Genomic DNA, 22,254 nt, shown 5'->3' on the forward strand with positions numbered 1-22,254 from the left:
CGTTGTACGCAGGCAAATTAGCATTCTATTTACAACAAAAGTTTTGATGGAAACAAATATGTTCAGAAATCCCCATTTCAGCGGTGTTCTTCAAATGTGGGCGAGTTTTATCTTTTGAAGCGTAAAATAAGTCTCACGATGTGTAAAAACTGCAAAATGGCTATGTTTTCGTATTCCGATGTTTTGCACCTTCAATCCCTCTCCCCCTCACCCGCGAACAGCAAAGGACTGGAACCACCTTCCCGGAACTACTGCTTCCATCATTGACCATCAGTGTTTTTGTTCCGCGTTAGCTAATATTGTATGATTAGAATTGTAACACCCCGTACGTAACTGCATATCTACTGCACTGTATATATATCTATTGTATTCTACTGCTCCCCTCTTAAATGCCCTCGGGCCTCGAGGGTAAAATAAATGAAATGAAATAGGAGATCGTTAACGAAGGCAAGAAAGACAGGGCATAGTCTGTTGGTTACTAAGGATTAGAATGCGACCACGCCGTCACCACTTAACGTTACGGAACTAACTATTCGATTTTGGTTTTAACGGCATGGCTCTGAGAGAAGTTACAGAATATAAATATTTAGGGCTCCGGGTCACTAACAGTCTTACTTGGAATAAACATATTAACTTCATAACGTGTAACGCTTTTCGCAAACTCTTTTTCTTGAGGCGGGTCTACATGATCTTACGGTTGTCTACATGATCTGTACGCCGCCTTGCTTATAAATGCATTGGGCTGCCTACCTTAGAATATGCTGCTATTATTTGGGACCTGTTCACATGAACTAAAATGAATAAATTAGAGAAGATACAAAAGACAGTGGTACGATACATATATAATTACCGGCGTACATCAGTAGACATCTTTTAGTCCAAGCTGGCCTTCCAACAATACGTGAGCGAAATCGTTGTGCACGACTTAAATTTATGTATCCAATAATTTAAAGACACTACAGATTGGATCTCACCAGTTTGCTTCTTTGTTTTCGTCCGGATATGTGACGTGAAAACGAGACCAGCTAACTATAACTTCTTTTCGTATTCGAAATAGCTGCTTTAGATACTCATTCCTTCCGCGGACTATTTCCGATTGGAGAAAACTCACCAACAATGAAGTGCTGCAGCCGTCGCTGCCGTTGTTCTCGGAACTATCATCGAATATCTTTTTTTTTTTTTTACTATTGTGTTTGCAATTTCACAATTCTGTTGTATATTGCAATGGTTGTATTCCTAATTATGCAGAAGAGGTTCAAATTGCACTGCTATTTTTGTTTACTTTTGCCTGTTTTGTTAAACTGCTCAATTTGTATCCCCACCCTGCTAAAATCCGAATACCTGGATTGCAGTACCAATAAATAAATAAGAATTGATATCTAACGTTGTGGTGCGTTTGTTGCCCTATCACGATTTTAGCAAAATTTGATTTCTGCGTGAATCTCTGAAACAATAATGTGACCAGTTTTTTTTTTTTTCATTAAATTGTTGTGTAACCACGCTTCTGAGTACGTTTCAGGTTAACATGGCGACACGGGAGCGCGCAGCCACTTGACAGACAAAAGCGTGCGGGCTGTGTCTTCGAAGTTAAAGATTCATGCTGGGGTGAAGAAACGTATATTTCTGGCTATGATGTCAGTGAAATGATCCTCAAAAATAAAGCCGACTTGCTGGCTTGGTCATGGCCACTGCTTTTTCTGATATTTAGACACTGGGCATACAGAGTTGGTGTAGAACGGTTTTGAAGTACGATTGCGAGCAGACGCTGTTTGAGGTTTTAATTGAATTTCCTGGTTAGACAAGAGTTTAAAACGTCAGCAGGTCACCTGAACTGACCAAGCGCCGACTGTTTCACAGAGTAATGTCACGTTATGATGTCACGTGACCTCCCTCTACTAATCATAATTTTTTTTTTACACAAGCAGACTTTTTCGCGCAGTAGGTGCTCTATTGATATATGATTAAAACATTTTGTAGCCGTGCAGTGGCAGGCAAGCCAACAAAAAGCGGCAGGTAAGCCAATAAGAAACTGCAGAAGCTTCTAACGAAAACAAAATCGGACGTCCGAAGTTTGTTTCAGAAAGCAATACACATTACGTTACTTATTGCGCTCCTTTATAATAAAGAATATAGCAAGTCAATCAAGGCGACTAGTACCATCGTTTCGGAAGTTGCGTTCAAGTGAAACACCACAGCCCAAAGTGAGCTGGTTTCTTAATTCATTTTTTTGCTTAATATATCGATATTTAACACGTGCGTGTTCTCAAGGAAAGTTCATGATGGCTGCGCCATTACCCTGCCTACACAGCTCTCCAGGAACACCTTTTATTTTAGCCTTTAGATTATTGTTGACTCAAGACACAGAAGAAACTCTTGGTTTACTTTTTTCTACTTTGGCGTAAAAGAAAATCCATCGCAAACTTAGTAGGAGCTATTATTGCACACCAATACTTCTTGAGTATATTTGCCCCACACGTGCCGGAATGCACGAGTCTCATTTATCACTGCCTTGAAGTGAATACCAAGAACGCGCGCTTTGTTCCAACAGTGATTTATCGACTGAAGAGCGTGCCATGCGCACAAAATGCTGAATTCTGAGGTTTAAATCCTAAGTGTTACTGACAGCTGCAGAAGCTCAAGATTTAAAATACGACCGGGAAGGGAACAAGGCATGTTTTAAGCATTATTGGTGTCTGCACTTTGAATAATGCTGTTACTCCCTCCAAAAAAAATATAGTCAGGGCGTGCTGGGAAGCGATGCATGATATCCTGAGTTCATCAGAGGCATGTAGAGCCGGTTGTTCTTATTTTTGTCAGGTGCAAGTTGTTATTAGTGCGTACTGTTGCGTGGCGAAAAGGTGGGCCTTGCATAGGAACTTGATTTTTTTAGCTGCGGTTCTAGTGAGTTGTGGTTTTTGTATTTCCCACAAATTACCACGATTCGTTTGGCAACGGGCTGGAAGATGCTCTATAGCTCAGTACACGACGATCTGACAGGTTTCGTCTTACAGAAACACAGGATGGATTTTCTAGACCATGTTCCATCGGGTAACTAACCGCTGACACACGAACAATATCTTCAAATGAGGAAATATTCGGCACACACTGTGTAAGCTATGGTTGTGTGTATTTGTGTACATGGTAGTTTGAGCCCCGCGAAGACTGTGACACATAAGAAGGATGCGTGTATAGAAAATTACACAGCGCAAAATAGCAGCAGGCAGAAAACATTTCTTTTAAAGTCAGAAATTTGAAATCATATCATGAAGCACGTCAGTATATACGCTTTCAGTACTAGTAAATCTACATAAATTGAATTGATAAATTTGCATTTAGTCTCAGAAGAACGTTCCGCCCTGAAAATGTAGATGTCCAGGCCACATTTCTTTTCTAGAACTTATTGTTCAGAGTTTCGAAAGTACGACTGTGGTGATGAGCAGCTAGAAATTTTGGAGCGTGATATATATAAGGGCGCCACTTCCTGAGATTAGTGGTACGGTGACAAGAATTGAATGAAGCAAGCACAGTAGACGGGAAAAAAGGAGAGAAAATGGCACGTACTGAAGCATCGTGATTTTGCAAATACAGCAATCCAACTGATGAGGTTTGAGTGACATCAAGTAATAGATCGACGCTATAGCCAGCTTTCCGCGAGCGTCTTTCAATGGGGTAAGTAAAAGAAACAAACCGCTTAAAATGCTAGTACAATATTTTCTGACCACTGCTGATATGCTGATACCGAGCCCTGTAAACGGACGAGCTTTTTTATAGGGGTTTGTAGTTTGCGTCCCTATGGCACGATCGTTTTGTGTGTGCTGCATTTGAAAACTTTATGCTGCGCAATTGGAGGGCAGGTGTCAGGGTTATACAATCCTTGCAGCGAGCCTCGACCATCGAATGCGGGTGCAGAGACTGCAGCGTGTTTGTGCATGTGAGACAGATGGAGAGAGGTCCTCGCAGTAGATACGTTTCATGCTGCTAAACTGTACGGACTAGTGAAGGGGTTGTCAGGCTGGGGCTGGGGAGGCGGGAAGCAGCACTAGAGAAGTGCCAGTTGCAACAAAGCGCATAGCTGCTGAGAAGATATCATATACCATACAGGTCTTCCGAAACGCCCGTGTCTCGTTTGGGGGAAAGGTCTTCGCAACGGCCTCTAGGTTTCCCGGACCGTGCGATGGTCGTTAGCTGCAGAACTCGCAGGCAGCTCGAGCGGGAGCAGAAATAGTGGCATCAAGCCTCAATCAATAAATGATTGATTCGCATACAATGTACAGCGAAAAAGGGTGACAGGAGAAAAAGCTGCTTTTATTGCAGCTTGACTGAGCTCCAGTCATCCAGCAGCATTGACGAACGATGCACTAGTTACGTTTACACATAATTTGACTACATTAATTATACATAAAACACTTATACATAATACAGAAAAATGAGCATGCAAAATACATAAGTAAAGAGGTGCACATGATCAAAGAAAAATGAACATGCAAAATACATAAGTAAAAAGGTTTACATGATCAAAGACTCCAATTACTAGGACACACATAGTATATTATACCCCCATACAACATATACGGGGGCAGTAAACGACACTAAATAAACAGTTCAGCAATACGGTTTTGTGACAGTTCTGCGATATCAATCTGAAGCTCATCGTACTGATTTAGTGGTGTTGGTAACATATATTGTCATCATTTTACCATAATTAGGTCGTGTTGACGGAACCAGCCAAGTTGATGGATTACGAAACCAATAGTTACTGGAAGATTTTGTTAGTTGGGCGAAATCTAAAAATAGGTCTAAGGTACCTTTAATGGCTCGTTTATAGGTGCAAAGTAATTTATGCCTATTTATGCGTATCTTGCGCCTTAATGATCCTGTGTGTACGAAAAAGTGGTGCTGTGTGTTTCAAGGCTGATACATTTCCAACTGCGCGGAGAGCTCGTTTCTGGAGGACGGAAAGTTTATGTATATTTGTTGCAGTGGTGTTGCTTCAAACTAAAACACAATAACACAGATGGGAATGAAAAATAGCATAGTAGATCATGCGTTTTAATGTAGCTGGAAGAAAATGGCGACAACGGTTTATCATTCCCGCTGCCCTGCTTAATTTTGATGAAAGGTAGTTGACATGATCATTCCACGACAGATGTTCTTGAAAGATCACTCGAAGTGATTTGACACATTTTTGTGCACAAACTACATATGGGCCTAAAACAAGTGTTTTCGGTACATCAACTAGTGAGCCGCGGGAACGAAATACCACGCATTTCGTTTTCGCCTAATTTAAAATAAGCGAATTTTTTTCACAGCAAGCTTTCAGTTGACAACAAAAAGCACTTGCTTTTATTGCTATTTCCGCCATGTTCTTTCTAGAGAAAAAAACGGTACAGTCATCTGCGTATATAACAAAACGGCAACTATCGTATATTTTTACAATGTCATTAATGTAGTAAAGAAACAAAATAGGCCCAAAAATACTACCTTGCGTACCTCCCGATTCTATACATCTCAAACGTGACCTGTTATTATTTATGTCAGTGAACTGGAACCAACCTTCAAGATAAGACTGCATCAGTTGTTGAGCCGTTCCTCTGAAGCCATATCTTTCAAGTTTATCTAGTAAAATTGAATGATCCACGCAATCAAAGGCTTTAGTAAAGTCTAGATACAGTCCGAGAACCTGTAATTTATTCTCAAAATTCTTTAGTATTAGTTCTTTTTGTACTAGCAAGGTTGTTTCTGTTGTACGGTTTTTCCTAAGCTAAACGGATGCCTAGTTATGAGTTCATGTTTCTGGGAATATTTGTCAATGAGCATTTTAATCACCTTCTCAACGCCCTTAGAAAAAATAGGCAGTATTGAAATTGGCCGGTAATTGCCGAGAACATTTTTGTCACCATGCTTGTGGATAGCAGTTATCCTGGCTGTTTTCATACTGTTTGGACAAACACCTGTGGAAAGGGAGCAGTTATAAATATGTGTTAACATAGGAGCTATTTCGTCAAGTACGTATTTAATCGGCCTGACTTCTATGTCATTTGCATCGCGGCTATAGCTGTATTTAATTACTTGGAAAAGTGAAGTAACTTACGAGACACTCGTAGGGTGGAGAAAAATTGATTGTGGCAAAGGCAGAATGCACAGTGCTGCTTCTGGAGAAGGTTTAGAACTACCAATTTCGACAAAGAAATCGTTGAATTTGTTTGAAAGGCTCGTCCCTGAAACTTCAATGCCATTTATTACAATGCAGGTATTGCTGCTAAGTTCTGTTTGCCTATTGAGAGCCTTATTTAGGTTTTTCCACATTACGTCACTTTTATAATGTCTACATGTCTGAAACATTTGTTTGCAATAATTTTCTCTAGACTTTTTTATGTAGCTATTTAATTTGTTCCTAAACTCTCTAAATTCATGCATCTTCTGCTCGTCCCGACTGTGTATGAATGTTTGATACATTCTATATTTTACACGAATGAGTTTTAGGAGTTCCCTGGTAATCCAAGGCTTACGTGACTTTTTATGTGCCCGTTGTGTTATTATTAGGAAACATGTATAGTAGTGCTTTTTGAGGATGTCTAAAAATACTTCGCACGATTGATCGGCATCCGTGAAGGAAAATACAGCACTCCAATCTTCAGATAAAATGTTTCCATCGTGCGATTAGAAATCTCACGGTGCATCAGTTGGCGCATTGTGCGTGTCTGATGTAACGAATATTGACTCGAAAATAAGATGATAGGCAAATGGTCGCTGATATCGGAGCTGATTACGTTAGTTATGACGGTTTCGTCTGGCCCCTTAGTAATAAACATGTCGGTTAAGGAACATGTCTCGGGTATAACACGAGTGGGAGTTGTTATTCTATTGCAATAGTCGTTACACTCTAAAATCGTAAGCAGTTCACTAGAAGCGCTAGAAGTTTTTAAAATGTCAATATTTAGATCTCCGCCGATAGTAAGCATATATCCATTCATATTTGCAAAAGACAACAAATCCTCCAAGAAACCAAACAAAAAGCTGACACACTTCCATGAGGAGGTCTGTACAGGATATTCTTTCCCTTCAGGATGCTCAAAGCTCCATAATCGGTATTTATTGTGCTGTAATCAGATACGATATAAAACCGGGATGTAGCATGTGTATGGCAACACCACCTCCTCTACTGTCTCTTCTGTTTAAGTAGAAATAGTTGTAGTCGTGTAACACTAAGTGTGTTGAGTTATTAGTGTCCCAGGTTTCCGTGAACATAAGTGCGTCAAACTTGGCACCACATGCCTTTAGCAAAATTCATATATCATCCCATTTCGGACGTATAGATCTCGCGTTTAAATGAAACACTTTGAACCATTTGACAGCTTGATTGTTTTCAATTGTTTTTTGAACATCTTCCGGAAGAATCGCCATGACTTAACGACGCAAGCTTATAGAAAATCTTATGACGAAGAAACGTCGCTTAACGCGTGTAAGCTGAGCGGATTTTGCCGCCGAATCGTGGTTAGTGGTAAAAGGCCCGGAATCTAGGCTGGGAGCTAAGACGGCGGACTTTCATTTCTCGCTAGCCTTTTCCGTAGCAAGGATGCCGAGCAGTCCAAAGTGTGCGCAGGGCCTGTGACGAGCCACGGGTGCCCGAATCGATGCAGAACGCATTAAAAGGTTTGACAACACACAACAAGTGTCCCCAATAATGTAGCACCTTACACTGATAGGGTGTGATAGGGAAATAATGTAGCAGGCAAAAGAAGCTTCCGCAGTTGCATTCGCAATTCAACTAAGGTTAACCAGAGCTAACGCACAACTAATTTTTCCCTTTGTTCACTTTTTAGGGCATATCTGAACCAAACTTGTCTACCTCACTTGAACACTGACTTTCGGACATGCAGCGCAACCAAACACGGCATCGGTATGCAAAATACTACCACAAGGAAATCCCTCGGATGGGGGTAGTTGCTTTCTGCTGAACTTCTGAAATTTCAATTGCCTGCCTGGCCCTATACTAGCTGCTCCTATACGCTGTTGGAGAAGATATGCGTAAAGAAAGAACTTCTAAACTGGGTGATCTACTAATGGGACGATGCCAACAGAAGGATATAAAACAATTGAATTGGTTTATAGGAATAATAATCTCTAAGTGACTCAGGCTGTGAATTAGGCTTGTGGAAGCCTGTGCATAATTTCGAGCCACTGTGGTTCGTCATGTACACTGATGCAGCACATTCTACCTCAAGGAGCACAACGCACGAGACTGACGTAGTGGCCGCGTCGCGGTAAAAGCTTGTCCTCCCTACTTGGAGGGAGCCTAACCGATTCTGCAGGCATTTTAAATAAAAGTTGTTCTCTTTCTCTCTCTCTCTCTCTCTCTCTCTCTCTCTCTCTCTCTCACACATTCTACCTGTGCCATAACACTTGTGCATTATTACGCGGCGAAAGCGGTTTGAATCAAACCTCAATGGCATGTCTGAGTAGACAGGTTATTTAACAGGAGAGTCATTGCGAAGGATGATACGTTACTAGGTTTCTGCAAATGAGGCCTCCATTAAAACTGTAGTTTCTCCTAGAGATTGTAATTTAAAGAAGTTGAATGTGAAGGTATTTATTGTCCATTGCAAACATTGTGTATGAAGGGAGCTTTGTCACATGTTTTAAATGATGCCGTAGAGTCGTTATTTTGCATGTCAAGCAAGGTAACTGGCTTGTCGCATTAAGGGCTTTGATGAAGCCCTTAACTTTATTTGCCTTCCTTTAGTTGAGCTTAGACGATAACAATTATTTTGTTTTGGCTTGATAATACAGAGGATAATTGTGAATAGCAAAAGCTGCTAGGTTAGGTTGACGTCAAATATTAGTAACTGATCAACTGAAGTTTATTGTGAGACCTGTATAGTCTCCCAGCAGGTTCTACTCCTTCCCCGACATAAATCTTTCGCTAGAGTCATGCAGGAACGCACGCGCAAACTAATAAGCTAATAAGTTACTGAACTTTTGGCCGTATCAAAAACACTAGAGCTCCTTCGAAGTGCATGAACTACGAGAGCACATCTCATTGTGCACCATATAATGGACGTGCTTCATCTTCTAATAAAAAACAACAAGAGATAAACATAGAGTAATTGATCCCCGGAGCAAAACAAGAAAGTCACTGCCCATTCACGGTAGTATTTGTACGAACTCTCCAGCCAAATCATTATAATGAGTCGCTTAACACGAGTATTGTCCAAAGGTTGTCGCTTCAAGTTAAAAGCCATAGGAACTGCGATGTAGTTTTTACGTTGTATACCCACCACTGTGAGATATAATCCTCATTGTGCGCGGCCACAAAGGAAAATTTCAGAGGCTAATGCGCTTTAGTTTATATCTTCCATGTTCTGTTGCCATAATTACTTTTTATTTTTTTTATATTCAGTACATCAAGCGCGTCTACGAAGAGGTTTTAAATCAGGGAGGTTATAAAAATGGCTGGAGTGGAACGAGCGTCTATCAGGTGAAGCCTCCACGACGCCATCTCGCAGGAGGGGGGGGGGGGGGGGGGATAAAAGTGAGCCAATTGAAAAGTGAGCTAACTGGAGATGTGTAGGTTTTCCATGTACGCGGCATGTAAGACATGTAATACGTTCACGGAAAGCATTCCTGATTCATGCATGTCTTACGGTGTAAGAACTATGTGAAAACGGAACCAGTACTCATATTTCACAAATGGCGCTCGATAAATCATTCTGAACTGGTTGGGCTCCCTGCATTTCAGCATCTAAGTACGGGCATATAGCAGCTCTTTCTTTTCTGCTAGGTTTCAAAAGGATACTGAGGCGCGGACACTCTGGGACAGAGCTGTTTACAGCGGAGGGCTGGCAAACAAAAGGCAGAGACCACTTGTGTTCGGTTCATTTTACTCCATAATTCCTTGGCTGCTCTGAATATACGACTTGGTCGCGCATACGCTCTGTGCCAACTCTGTTATTCCCGGATCGGTTATATAGGCACAGCACAGTTTGTTGTATATACGAATGAGAAAGTATATATGGCTAATAAATCAGCGCGCGATTATTGCGGAATATTATTGCGGATATTATTGCGGATTATTGCGGATCGTTCAGCTGTCGCCATATTCTAAAATAGAGAAAAACGTGTTGGGAAATTTGTGCAGGCCTTGGTTGGTGTTTGTGAGGCAGTGATTTCGTATGTCGTGAACAGGAATTTTATTTATTTTATTTTATTTATCACATACTGCAGACCAAACATGGTCCAAGCAGGAGAGGCACGGTATAAAAGAAAGTACAAAAAAACTGACCCTTGACAACATTGGTATTGACAGAACACGCATAGAAAAGAAAAGAAAAACGAATAAGGAATACTTATACAAAACTAAATGGGGTGAAATCATGCATCAAAAGACTACCCTAGTTGAAAGAAACGCTGCACAAAGTCAACAACACATCGAATTACAGACAGTGTCAATTAATGATGCAGTCACTCGTCGGGCATATAGCAGCTCTTTCTTTTCTGCTAGGTTTCCAAAGGATACTGAGGCGCGGACACTCTGGGACAGAGCTGTTTACAGCGGAGGGCTGGCAAACAAAAGGCAGAGACCACTTGTGTTCGGTTCATTTTACTCCATAATTCCTTGGCTGCTCTGAATATACGACTTGGTCGCGCATACGCTCTGTGCCAACTCTGTTATTCCCGGGTCGGTTATATAGGCACAGCACAGTTTGTTGTATATACGAATGAGAAAGTATATATGGCTAATAAATCAGCGCGCGATTATTGCGGAATATTATTGCGGATTATTGCGGTTCGTTCAGCTGTCGCCATATTCTAAAATAGAGGAAAACGTGTTGGGAAATTTGTGCAGGCCTTGGTTGGTGTTTGTGAGGCAGTGATTTCGTATGTCGTGAACAGGAATTACGTGTTTAGTCAGATGAAGTGTGTATGAAGTTAGTTTATGGGTACACTGAGGAGGATTTGGTGAGGAAAGTTGAATTAAGGTTTCATTAAGTTATATTAGTGAGTTTGTGGCAATTAGGGCCCATTACGTTTGATTAAGTGTGATAATGTTAGATTAGGGTGGATTAAGTTGCATTACTGTGGTTTAATTTGGAATACCGCAGTTTATGCGGTGTTAAGGATGATTAACTTGGAAAACTCAGATTATGCGGAATATGCTTTTTGGTGATGATTACGTTGGATTAAGAAGGAATATGTTGATATAAAGGTGATCACATTGAATAATGCGGGACAGGTTGTATTAAATGTGTTTAATTTTGGTTATACTACATTAAGTTAGAATAATGCAGAATTGATTTCGCATTCATGGTGAGTAGCTAGTAGCCCTCTAAATGAAAAAAAAAAGTTCAGTAGTTGGTAATTAAGAGAAATAGAGAAAGGGCTGCATTGGTTGAAATAATAACTTCATAGCATTTAGACAATGTATTTGAAAACAAAGCACATAGTGCTAGAAGTGCTGAGCATGTTGCCGCAGAAAAGTATGCTTTCTAATTTGAATTACCATCTCGACTGTGATCCTTGGCCATATGTCTACAAGTTTTGAAAAGATATAGTTGAACTGTACATAAAATCAGGATTCATCGCATAACAAAAGGAAAAGTGAAAATTGTTTATTACAAATGACCAACTAAGCACCGTCCTTTCAATGCTTACATTCCTTAAGAACCTATGAAAGTTTAATATGCAGCATTAGGATCATGGTATTAACAGCGGTTAGTGTGACTGTTTCTGGTTAAAATACTAATTTGTGTAACGATGATGAAGCATTGCGATTAGCGGCATCATCTGAACCAGAGAACTAATATTGAATAATGTATTCTGAAAAGGAAACCATGCCTTGTTTACACTTCATTTGCATTTCTTGCATTTCAATCGCAAGTATCCTTCAGCCAGTAAATTCTATACATTTGCTAAGATATAAATGGTTTGGCGCTCGCATTCATGTCGGCAGTGCTGTGTAACTGTGTAACCCACCAGAATCAGTGTGCCTTCTAGATTGTTTGCTGTTTGTTTCCTTGTCAGTGAGTCTCAAATGCTACAAACTTGATGGCACCTGCTTCTCTTAAGCTTAATAAGGTTGCGTGCATCAGCACGATGGTCAGGTTTATTTATTTACATCAATGTGTGTTTCTTTCTGCGAAGTATAAAAAGCTATGGTTCTCCTCTTGCTTGTTTCAAAATGCTGATTTGATTACGTTTGTTGCTTGCATTGTTATTTATCATGCTTTCAGTTACATTTATTTTGACAACTTACGTGACTGCTCGCTTCAAAATCTCAAGTGAGTGCATTAAAAGATGAAGAAACGTGAATTGCTGTACTATTCGTTTTTTCTTTGCGCCTGAACGGTGTATTTGGCAAATGCGTTCACTTGCTAATCCAGAGGTAATTGGCCCGATCTCCACCTATGAAGCTGCATGCTTGTACTTTTGAAATGGAAATAAATGGGCTGTCTAACTTGGTTGCACGGGTTATAAGAGAATTATTTCTGCTTACGTAGGTTTTGGGTTATTTAGCATTTGATTTTGAAATCTATTAATCGAGACCATTTCAACGATATGCGACTTCCCGTTGTAGTATAAAGTTCACTTTTAATCATATTACTAATCATCAAAAGTTAGGACCTTAGTGCGGTGCAATGACACTAGTTTAGTAGAACTGTACACGATATAAGCTACGCTATGATATGTGACAAGAAAGTATAGCAGACATTTAAATTTTTAATTAGAACTACTAATTAGAGGTAATTAATTATGATGTGCAGTTCGTACAGTGCATGTGTACTCGGCATAAACTCTTCTACGATATGCGACTTGTAGAGCAGGAATTTCAATTTTTGATCCCAGTTATCTGAAGAGGAGTAACTTATTAGGACCTAAAATTAGCCCGGTGCAATTGTACTCGCCATAAGCTTTGCAACTTCATATCACGCGATGATCTTGTATAGTGTCCAAAGCCTAGTAAGTATTATTTATTTACTATGTTTCATTATTACTTCCAATCAATCCAGTGCTTTTACACTCGACATAAGCTCCACAACTATTTAATACTAGAGTTGATATGGCTTGGCTCTAAGATTTGACATTGAGGTTGAGCTACGACTTTTCCGCTGGGTAGAGCTATACTCCCGGACATTTTCTGAATATGCAGCAAAAGCTACAGAGCCCAAATGCATCAGCTTACAGCACAGCACAGCACAGTACAAATAGTTGGTTAGTAAATTTCGCGTATTGTGCTTTGGAATATTATACCATTACTGAAATATTGACACTATTAATGTACTAAAAGACCAATGTGTACCTGTTAGTGTAGCGCATTTTAAAATCACTACAGCATGCCGAGCAAGTGTGACAGCTGCGACATCTGTCGGTAGTCTTCTGAAGATTATATCGGCTGTTTCCGCTGTGTCTACCTGCCGCGGTTTCTGCACGCTTGCACAATACGCTTGTTTCGGAACCGTACGCAGCGCCTGATATTCGGTTCACTTATGCCTTAATTATTCTAAAAAAGGTCATTTCTTCGTCGTTGGCAGCTAGAAAACACTAATTTTAAGCAAAGATGGAGCTGAAACAGAAACCGTAACTCAGACCGGATGTGCCAGAAATACGAAGTGTAGTAACACCGTGATGGCAGCTTCGCCCCCGTAAAGGTTGTCCGGGAATGTAAACACCCAGGTACCCGAATATCATCGATTTTTAAAAATCCAGGTGATTCAAATCAATTTGACTCGAACAAAGCGAATGATGAGCGGTGATGACTGTAAATACACGTGCATAAAGGTACGAGCGAAACCGCTGTATGCCGAAAACGACGGCAAGGCTCTCTAGGTCCATCACAGCATAACTGTGTTCTTATCTGCAGAGGGTGCTACTTGCGTAACTGATAACCGACAAGGTGTTGATTCCCACCATGCCGTTGTATGAGCCCAGTACCCACGTCGATGCCACTGGCACCAGTGTGGGGTTGAGTGGGAGCTGTCGGGCTGAAGTGACGGATTAGGGGCCGCGAGTTAAAAAGAAACTTGAGAGGCGAAACGCACACTCACATGCGGGAGTCGATTTGAAAAGAATATCTTTTTGTAAGAGGCATTTGAGCGGGCAGCATACGCCAGCAAACTAAAGCGCCGAATGAGCGAAGTCCCAAAAAGCTCCCGACTTGGGCTTCAGAGACTTGGGCTCTTTGACGCAGTTTACAGTTTTATTCTTTTGTGGGTCGGGCCTAACATCGTCTTTGTCAACCAGATGCCCAAGCACCACAATCTGGCGTTCCCCTATGCGGCACTTTTTAGAGTTCAGATGTAGACCTGCTTTCTCTATGCAGTTAAGGTCAACAATTTAACGGCTGTTATGCTCGGCGAAGGTCCTTCCGAAAATCACATCATCTAGGTAACACACGCAAATTTGCCACTTCAGTCCACGCAAAAGAATGTCGATAGATCTTTCAAAGATCACTGGAGCGTTCCATAGGCCGAAAGGCATCACAAATCTGCAGTCACGAAAGCAGTCTTCGCTTTGTCTTTCGGATGCATCGGAATCTGCCAGTATCTGTACCGTAAATCAACAAAGGAAAAGTAAGAAACTGATGGAGGTAATAAATTGGATCATCAACGTGCGAGACCCGGTAAACATTCTTCTTTGTGACAGTGTACAGGTGGCGATAGTCGACGCAAAATCGTGATGTGAAATCTTTCTTTTTCACATGAAACACAGGACGGCCCATGGGCTAGATGATATCCGAATAATTCCCCTTTGCATCATATCACGGACCTGTTCGTCAATTACTTTGCCTTCTAAAGGTGAGAGACGGTTTGGCGTCTGTCTAATCGGGTCTGCACTCTGCAGATCCAGTGTCAATCATATGATGGGTGCGGGAAGGTGGAATCGGTGGTGGCTGATCTCGAGCAAAGTCGAACACGTCCGCACGTTTCGTAAGAACTTCCATCAATATCCTGTGGTCGTTGGTGGGTATACGATTCGTTTATCATGACTGAAACTGGGAATTGGCATGATCAGGATGTCTAGTTGAACGGGCAACGCCGTCACTGAACGCGACGATGTGCATAGAAAGGCGTTCTTCTTCAAAGTCGGCGAGTGTTAAACTACTTGGCAATACGGCTGGTTCGTTGGAATAGTTGACAGTTCAAAGCGTGGCACGGCCCTCGTTCACTCGAACAACGCTGCGGGGCATCAACGCATTCTTTTTCGCGCCGGAAAGGGAGACGGGTTTCACCAGAGCGTCGAAGGCATTGGGACCGCGCCCGAGGACACAAATGGGACGAAGATGGCGGAGATCACTGGAACGACGGTATCTCCGAAGACACAGAACGCTTTGGCAGCCCGCGGCAATTCTTCTATGATGGCCGATCGAAGGCTGGGGCTTATTGTTACCTCGCCCCTGTTGAAGTCGAGTGTTGCGCCACACTGCTGTAAAACGTCACCTCCAATAATAATGTCGTGCGTAGAGCGAGGGAGCACCGTAAATTGAGCTCTAAATACGTGTCCAGCGATCGCTACATTTATATATCAAATGCCAAGCGGTGCCAAAGATTCTCTCCCTACGCCTCGGAATATGACAGTTTTATCCCAGTAAGCATAATTTTGCGGCTCAGGTGATTCTAATAATCTAAACTCATAACAGACTCTGTAGCACCAGTATCCACTAAGGCCATAACGCAAACATCGTCCACTAACACTTCCTGGCGGTTCTTTCATAACGACAGGTAGAGGAATAGGCAAAATCGATGACCTGGCAAGCGAACCTCCATCGGCCGCACACTCTAGTTTTCCGGTGGCAGCGAAGAACTGCGGTGAGTTGGAGAACGTGAGGAACGGTGAGCAGGAGGTAGGCTCCGGTCAGAAACGCAAGAGTAGTTTCATAGTGGTGCGTAGCGGTAGGTGCCCGAATGGCCTGCAAAGGTTGGGTCGCGGACTTCTGGACTGACACTAGGTCGACGACTCAACCATTGGCGCTTGTAGCGTGGAACCCGGTTCTGACGGCGGCAAAATCGGGATATGTGGCCGCTCATACCTCAGCGGTAGCAAACTTGTGTCGCACTAGCCCGGTCAGAATAATAGTCCTCTGAGACAGGATCCAAGTCCAGCCACTGGTGTCATTGCGGAGGAAGTGGCGCACTGTAGTAGGAACGCATGAGTGGAGCAGGGCCGTGGGAGTCGTTCCGGTGTTCACGGGCAGGATGGTTGTGAGCGGTAGTACCCTAAAAAGATGAGTGCTGGATGCAGGCTGCCTGCAGGGTTAACCTGTCACAGGGAATTTCACTGCGGCTTACAACATCCTGATTCCGGGAGTCTTCAGAACGAAAAATTTGTCGAATCATATTCGTTAAATACGGAGTCTCATGGGTATCCACGCTTTCGATAGTGTTGACATTAGGCATTGACATGCCCTTTAAGAGGTGGCCAACTCTGTCTTCTTCACACATGCAGGGATTCACCGCTTTACAGATTTTCAGCATCTCTTCAATTTACGTTTCGCATGTTTCTCCGGGCATTGCGCTCTCTGAGATAAAGCCTGCTTAGTGCAGTTCTCAGCTATAGCTTGCTTACAGCTGTGACGTAGCCAGCTAGATTCATCGTAATACTGGTCTAGCATCGCAAAAACATACCTTTTAGTACAGTTCTGATGGCTTTACATTGTTGTGGTCCTTCAACACGTCGGTGATGCCTAGGTACTCGACACCTGGCGGTCGTTGAGGGTTTTCGAGGGTTGCTATCAGAGAGTACGTTGACTAGCTGCAACAGCTGGATGGCGCTCTCCTCTGCTCGCTGTCTATCGGCTTGTCAGCTGCATGCGCTCCACGTATTCTTTCCATTTAGAATTTTGATTTACACTAAACTCGCTGACGCGGCTTCCGAAACTCATGTTGCTAACAGCGTACGGCCTCCCTCGAACCGGTTAGACAATGACTTATCGACACTGTATTGCTTTAAGTGAACACTTTGGGAGCAGGATGAACTGTTTTTAAGCGAAACCGATCGATCATGAGGAACTGAGCTATATACGCCTTCTAGACAAAAATTGATTACTTAGAACGTTTTGAGTATCATAACATATTTGAAGTTATCAAAGTCCTCATTGAGTTCTAATGCTAGACACACCCATGCCTGACCACCTTTAGGTTTGTTGATGACTTATTTTAGCGGTAACATTAGGTCTTGAGCATGAAGGATGTGAATGGAGTCTAAGGACCATTCACTGCCGTCAAATAACGGGAAAAAATTGGGCTAGTTTAGTCTTTAACACTAGCCTGAAAATGATTTTAATACATATTGCGGAATGGGGATATAATTGAACAGCACGCTGTATGGGTAAGTTGTAAGTTAATTGTTCATACTGTGGACCAGCGCAAGACAGACATAGAACCAACGAGAGAGAAGAAAACACGGGCGCGGTCGTCTTCTCGTACCTTGGTACCTTTTCTCGTTTACGTTGGTCCACAAAGGGGAGCGGTGATTGTAAATCAGTTGATATTTAAGGCATGTGACATCACGTTTTGCTCTGAAATCTGAAAATAGGCATAGGATTGTCACCGATGTTTACTAAATGAAAGTTAACATTGATCCGTTACCACGGGAAGGTCATCGTCTGCAGGTGCTAATGATGTATTGAGGGCAACGCAGCCCCACACAGATTTTACTACGAAATGTACGCCGAGATTTAGGACAAAGAGCTGAAATCTAAAGTACGCTTTGCTTGCATTCCCTCATCTGGGACATGATAAACTTGAATAGCATTTATGTTGTCTCCCTCAAGACAGAAGCAGCAGGTTTGATTTTAATTGAGCTGATTTGGGAACTCAATAATCACAATGCGAATAACAAAATTTTTCTTGACGTCAAGGGACACTTCCAAAAACATTTTGTAAGCTCCCATTGAGAATAAACTTTCACAAGTTCTTGGCCATTTTTCAATTAATAATGACGTCCAGCTGGTGCCCAGCGTGACACGCGTAGCGTCGTGGGTGGCCCCATGCAGAGGGGTAGCTCGCTTGTACAGCGCGCGCAGATACTTGAAGTTTTCCGCGAGGGTGGGATAAACTAGAAATAGCAGCGCACAACTGCCATCTCGCGCTCACCAGCAAGAAGGTTCCTCTCGTCCACAATGAGCCAGTTTACAAGTCTTGCATTTGCATCTCTGGCACTGGAAAAGATTTATGCTCAACAATAAATCTTTTCGCGGATGACTGTTTCATATACCGTGAAATTAACAGTGATTCTGACGTTGCTCTCCTTCAATCCGATATTAATCATGCCCTTGAGTGGACTAACAGGTGGAACATGGAACTAAATATTAACAAATGCAAGTATATGCGTGTCTCTCGTCGTAACACTTTATTACCCTCATACCTTCTTAATAATAGTAGCCTTGAGTCTGTGCCTTGTTATAAATATTTAGGTGTATTTATTTCCCATTATCTTAACTGGAAGGCTCATATAGATCACATAACCAACAACGCTAATCGCATGCTAGGCTACATACGTCGTAACTTTAGTTTTTCCTCCAGTTCCGTAAAATTGCTCCTTTACAAATCGTTGGTTCGTAGTAAACTGGAGTATGCTTCATCCATCTGGGACCCTTATCAAGAGACACAAATCTATGAACTCGAACCTATTCAGAACCGTGCGGCCCGTTTCATTCTCTCTAACTACCATCGTAATTCTAGTGTCACTGCTATGAAATCAAGCTTATCACTGCTACTACTGTCTCAACGTAGAAATATATTCCGTCTTTGTCTATTTCATAAGATCTACTATAATAACCCCATCCTTAAGAGAAAATTCATTACGCCTCCTTGCTACATGTCTGCTCGGATCGATCACCGTCATAAGGTTGGTATTCCTTCGTGCCAAACAAATCACTTCTACAACTCTTTCATCCCCAGCACATCGGCACAATGGAATCGCCTTCCGCCATCGGTTGTTGAAGTGAGTGACTATTCTGCGTTTAAATCTGCTTTAGCTAATCTGATGTTAACATAGAACATTGAATTCTCCCACACTGCCATTTGTTTATTGTTTTTAGTTCATCTGCTGTTTTTATAAACTTTTTTCTCCTTTTCCCCCCGAATTGTGCGGCTGATTACGTATATGATGGTATATTTCAGCAACTTTGTTTCCTGCCTGCTAGTAAAATTGTTTGTTTTGCTCACGTGGTATATTTTGTGTGCTTATACAATTCGCTCATACGTCTATGTCGATAGCTAATAATTTGTATTCTTATTTTGCTGTAACTTGCTTATGTGTTTCAACCATACTACTGTTCAAATTTGTTTTAATACTGATTGCTGTTCTTTTCCTTTTTTTTTTCTTTTATTGTACCCCACTCCCCTCTGTAATGCCCTCGGGTCCTGAGGGTACTGAAATAAATAAATAAATACTGGTTGCTTTACAAGGATTGTGAGTAAACGTAATTTGCTAGCTTTAATTTCAATTAATAAAATTCCCATTAAGAAAGGTGTTAAGCGAGGAGACACTTTATCCACAGTGCTATTCAGCGCTTGCTTAGAGTAAATATTCGGACTTGGAATGTAAACAATTAGTGACAAGGCTTGATGAAAAAGACGTACCTCAAAAATTCACGATTTATTATTTATTATTTGGTGACGAAGGCGCCATGACCAAAAGTTTCTGGCTGCCAGCTTCAACCCTAATAGTTCTTCTGGAAATTATGGGATCCTAATTGCCTATTTACGCAGAAATTTTAATACTCGTATATGTGTGTTGCTGACTCTTGGTCAATACATTATTGGTACTGGCGAGATACTGGCCTTAATAAACCCGCCACATATTTCTTTTTGTTTCTTTTTTTTAAGCGGGGCACGAAACAAGGCAGAAAAATAAGCAATTTAAATTTTGCCTGCTCTATCCAAAGCACCAGAAAAACATGTTCTCAGACTATGCAGGGTTTTCTGACAAACATTGTGTCTTTTCTCTTAGCCAGTAAAAATTCGTGCCGGCGAAAGGCACACAGGTTTTTGTGAAGATTCCGCTGCCCCTCTGAACTCAGCATTTGAGTCTAATGAGGTCGTATGTGCGCTATTTCTTGATGCGAGCCAGGTGTTCGACAGTTTGTGTCACAGTATTCTTTTAAATAAACCTCGTATGTTAGAATTTAGAGGGTCATTTTCGCGATTACTAACAATAATAGGCGGCATCTGGTCTCTATTGCCAGTTTTCGCAGTAGATTTAAATAATATAAGTTCAGCTGTCCTTCAAGGTTCTATTCTTAGCCATCTGTTATTTAAGATTTTTGTTAATAATGCAGTTAACTCGGCGTCTGGTCGTCTATTCAAGTATGCCGATGATGCAGTTATTTCCTGTGCAAAGCATTTCTCTCATGCAATAAATGATCTTCAAATGACTTCGACAAGAAGTATTGACGGGTTTGCACGCGAACTTATCAATAATATTGCTTCCTAAACCCGGCTGATACTCTTCTGTAAGACTGTAACTCATTAATGAAACTGACGCTTGAGAGCTCTATACCTTTACATAGTATATCGGATTGCACTTTATGTTTCTGTTTACCGCTGGTGTACGCCTTCTATGTAAAATATCTTGGTTTATGTTTTATTAGTGATTTATCTTGGAATCGTCACATGAACAATGTCTCTCAGAAATTGCGTGCTGTTTCCTGTTCGCTGTGTAACATTAGATATTATATGCCATTTTATATCAAGAGAACAATTATGCATGCTCGTGTTAGTCTTTTAATATATGGCATAACAGTATGTGAGCACAGTGCGCTTCTTTGGTAAAAGAGACTTAACTCTATATGGACCCCTTGCAAAAATCGTTAAGTAGGCTTTCCCACGCTGCTTCTTTCCCCAAACATGGCGTCACTGGCCGCCAGAAAAGCGGCGATATAGACCTGAAATCGCATGTTGCTTCTACACAGATGCATGTAGTGGTAATCGAGCAATTATGCGAATATGTTCCGATGCATAAATGATATGAATTATGACCATAATATAATGTTTCAATACATTGCTGTTCCTCCATTAGAGGGGAATGCAGCATAGAGGTGAAGCTGACTTAACATTTACGAAAGGGGTCTATTGCGCTCAATCTTAAAGAAGAGGGCTTAGGATTTGGAACTTTCGAAGGAATGGGATATTTTTTCTTTTCTAGGGCTTCCGAACATTATTTAAGTGTTGTTTGAAACAGTTGCGCAAAAACAAGTTTGAGCGAGTGTGTATTTAGTTGAATTCTTCTGAGTAGATGTCTGAAGCCGAAATGCAGACATATCATTCCTCGCCACTCGTTATGCTGAACTCGTGCTTTTTATGCGCCGAGATATTTGAATGCATTGCCATCGAACGTCTTCAAATTAAATGCCAATCATAAACTAAAGAAACTAGGGCGTTCAACCGTTTCCACCTAAACACATAAATTTATGGTCGAATTTTTGTCAATGTGAATTTATTGTAGTGAATATTCTCCTTTATTGTCTGTCATATCCTCAATGGTCAATATTTCTTGTGCTAGTAATAGCCTGTAGTTGTTGGCGTCGTTAGCGTTAATATGGTTTCGATGGATTCGCCTTTATTTTTATAATAGCTGTGAATATTTGCGGCCTAAATTGCGTTGTTTGTGTCTTAGTTTTACTTGCGGTTTGACATTTACTTACAGTTCTTATAAATGTAAATCATGCACGCGACTGTTCGCTATCAGGTTATGCCATACATGCCCGAGGCTATGACATGCCTGTAATTATAAACCGTTACCTCAGTGCAAAATAAATAGACTGATAAGGAACACGAGAGGATCGATTCCAAAGAATGGTCAATGTCCGCACAAAGCCACTAGTGATCAGAAATAGAGCCAGAAAATGAATAAACTTTGACCGACACGTTCTGTAACTGAGGGTGACTGATATGTTTATTCCCACGTGTCGGAATTGTGCAAGCACGTTGCTAGGCGGTCTGGCGTGCATTGTAGAGTTTTAGGGGCTGCGGATAGATGAACAAAAGTGCTTTTTCCCCAATTACTGGCAAGAATTAAAATTAATAATTAAGCTATTACGACAACCGCGGACACAGTGCTGCAGCGTATACGAGATATCCTTGCCAACTGGAAAAACTAACGTATTCCGAAAAGTGTCGAAAGTAGGGTTGATCAAATTAGCTTCTAAAAATTTTGAAATCAACCTGTCGAGGCGTTTTGTGAAGAACGGAAAAAGAATAATCACTTCTTGTCCAAAGAAACAGAAGCGTGCGTGAATTTCGAAGCAATTTTTTG

The sequence above is a fragment of the Amblyomma maculatum genome, chromosome 3 (genome assembly GCF_055883805.1).
Source record: "Amblyomma maculatum isolate TAMU_Amacu chromosome 3, ASM5588380v1, whole genome shotgun sequence".
Taxonomy (NCBI): Eukaryota; Metazoa; Arthropoda; class Arachnida; order Ixodida; family Ixodidae; genus Amblyomma; species Amblyomma maculatum.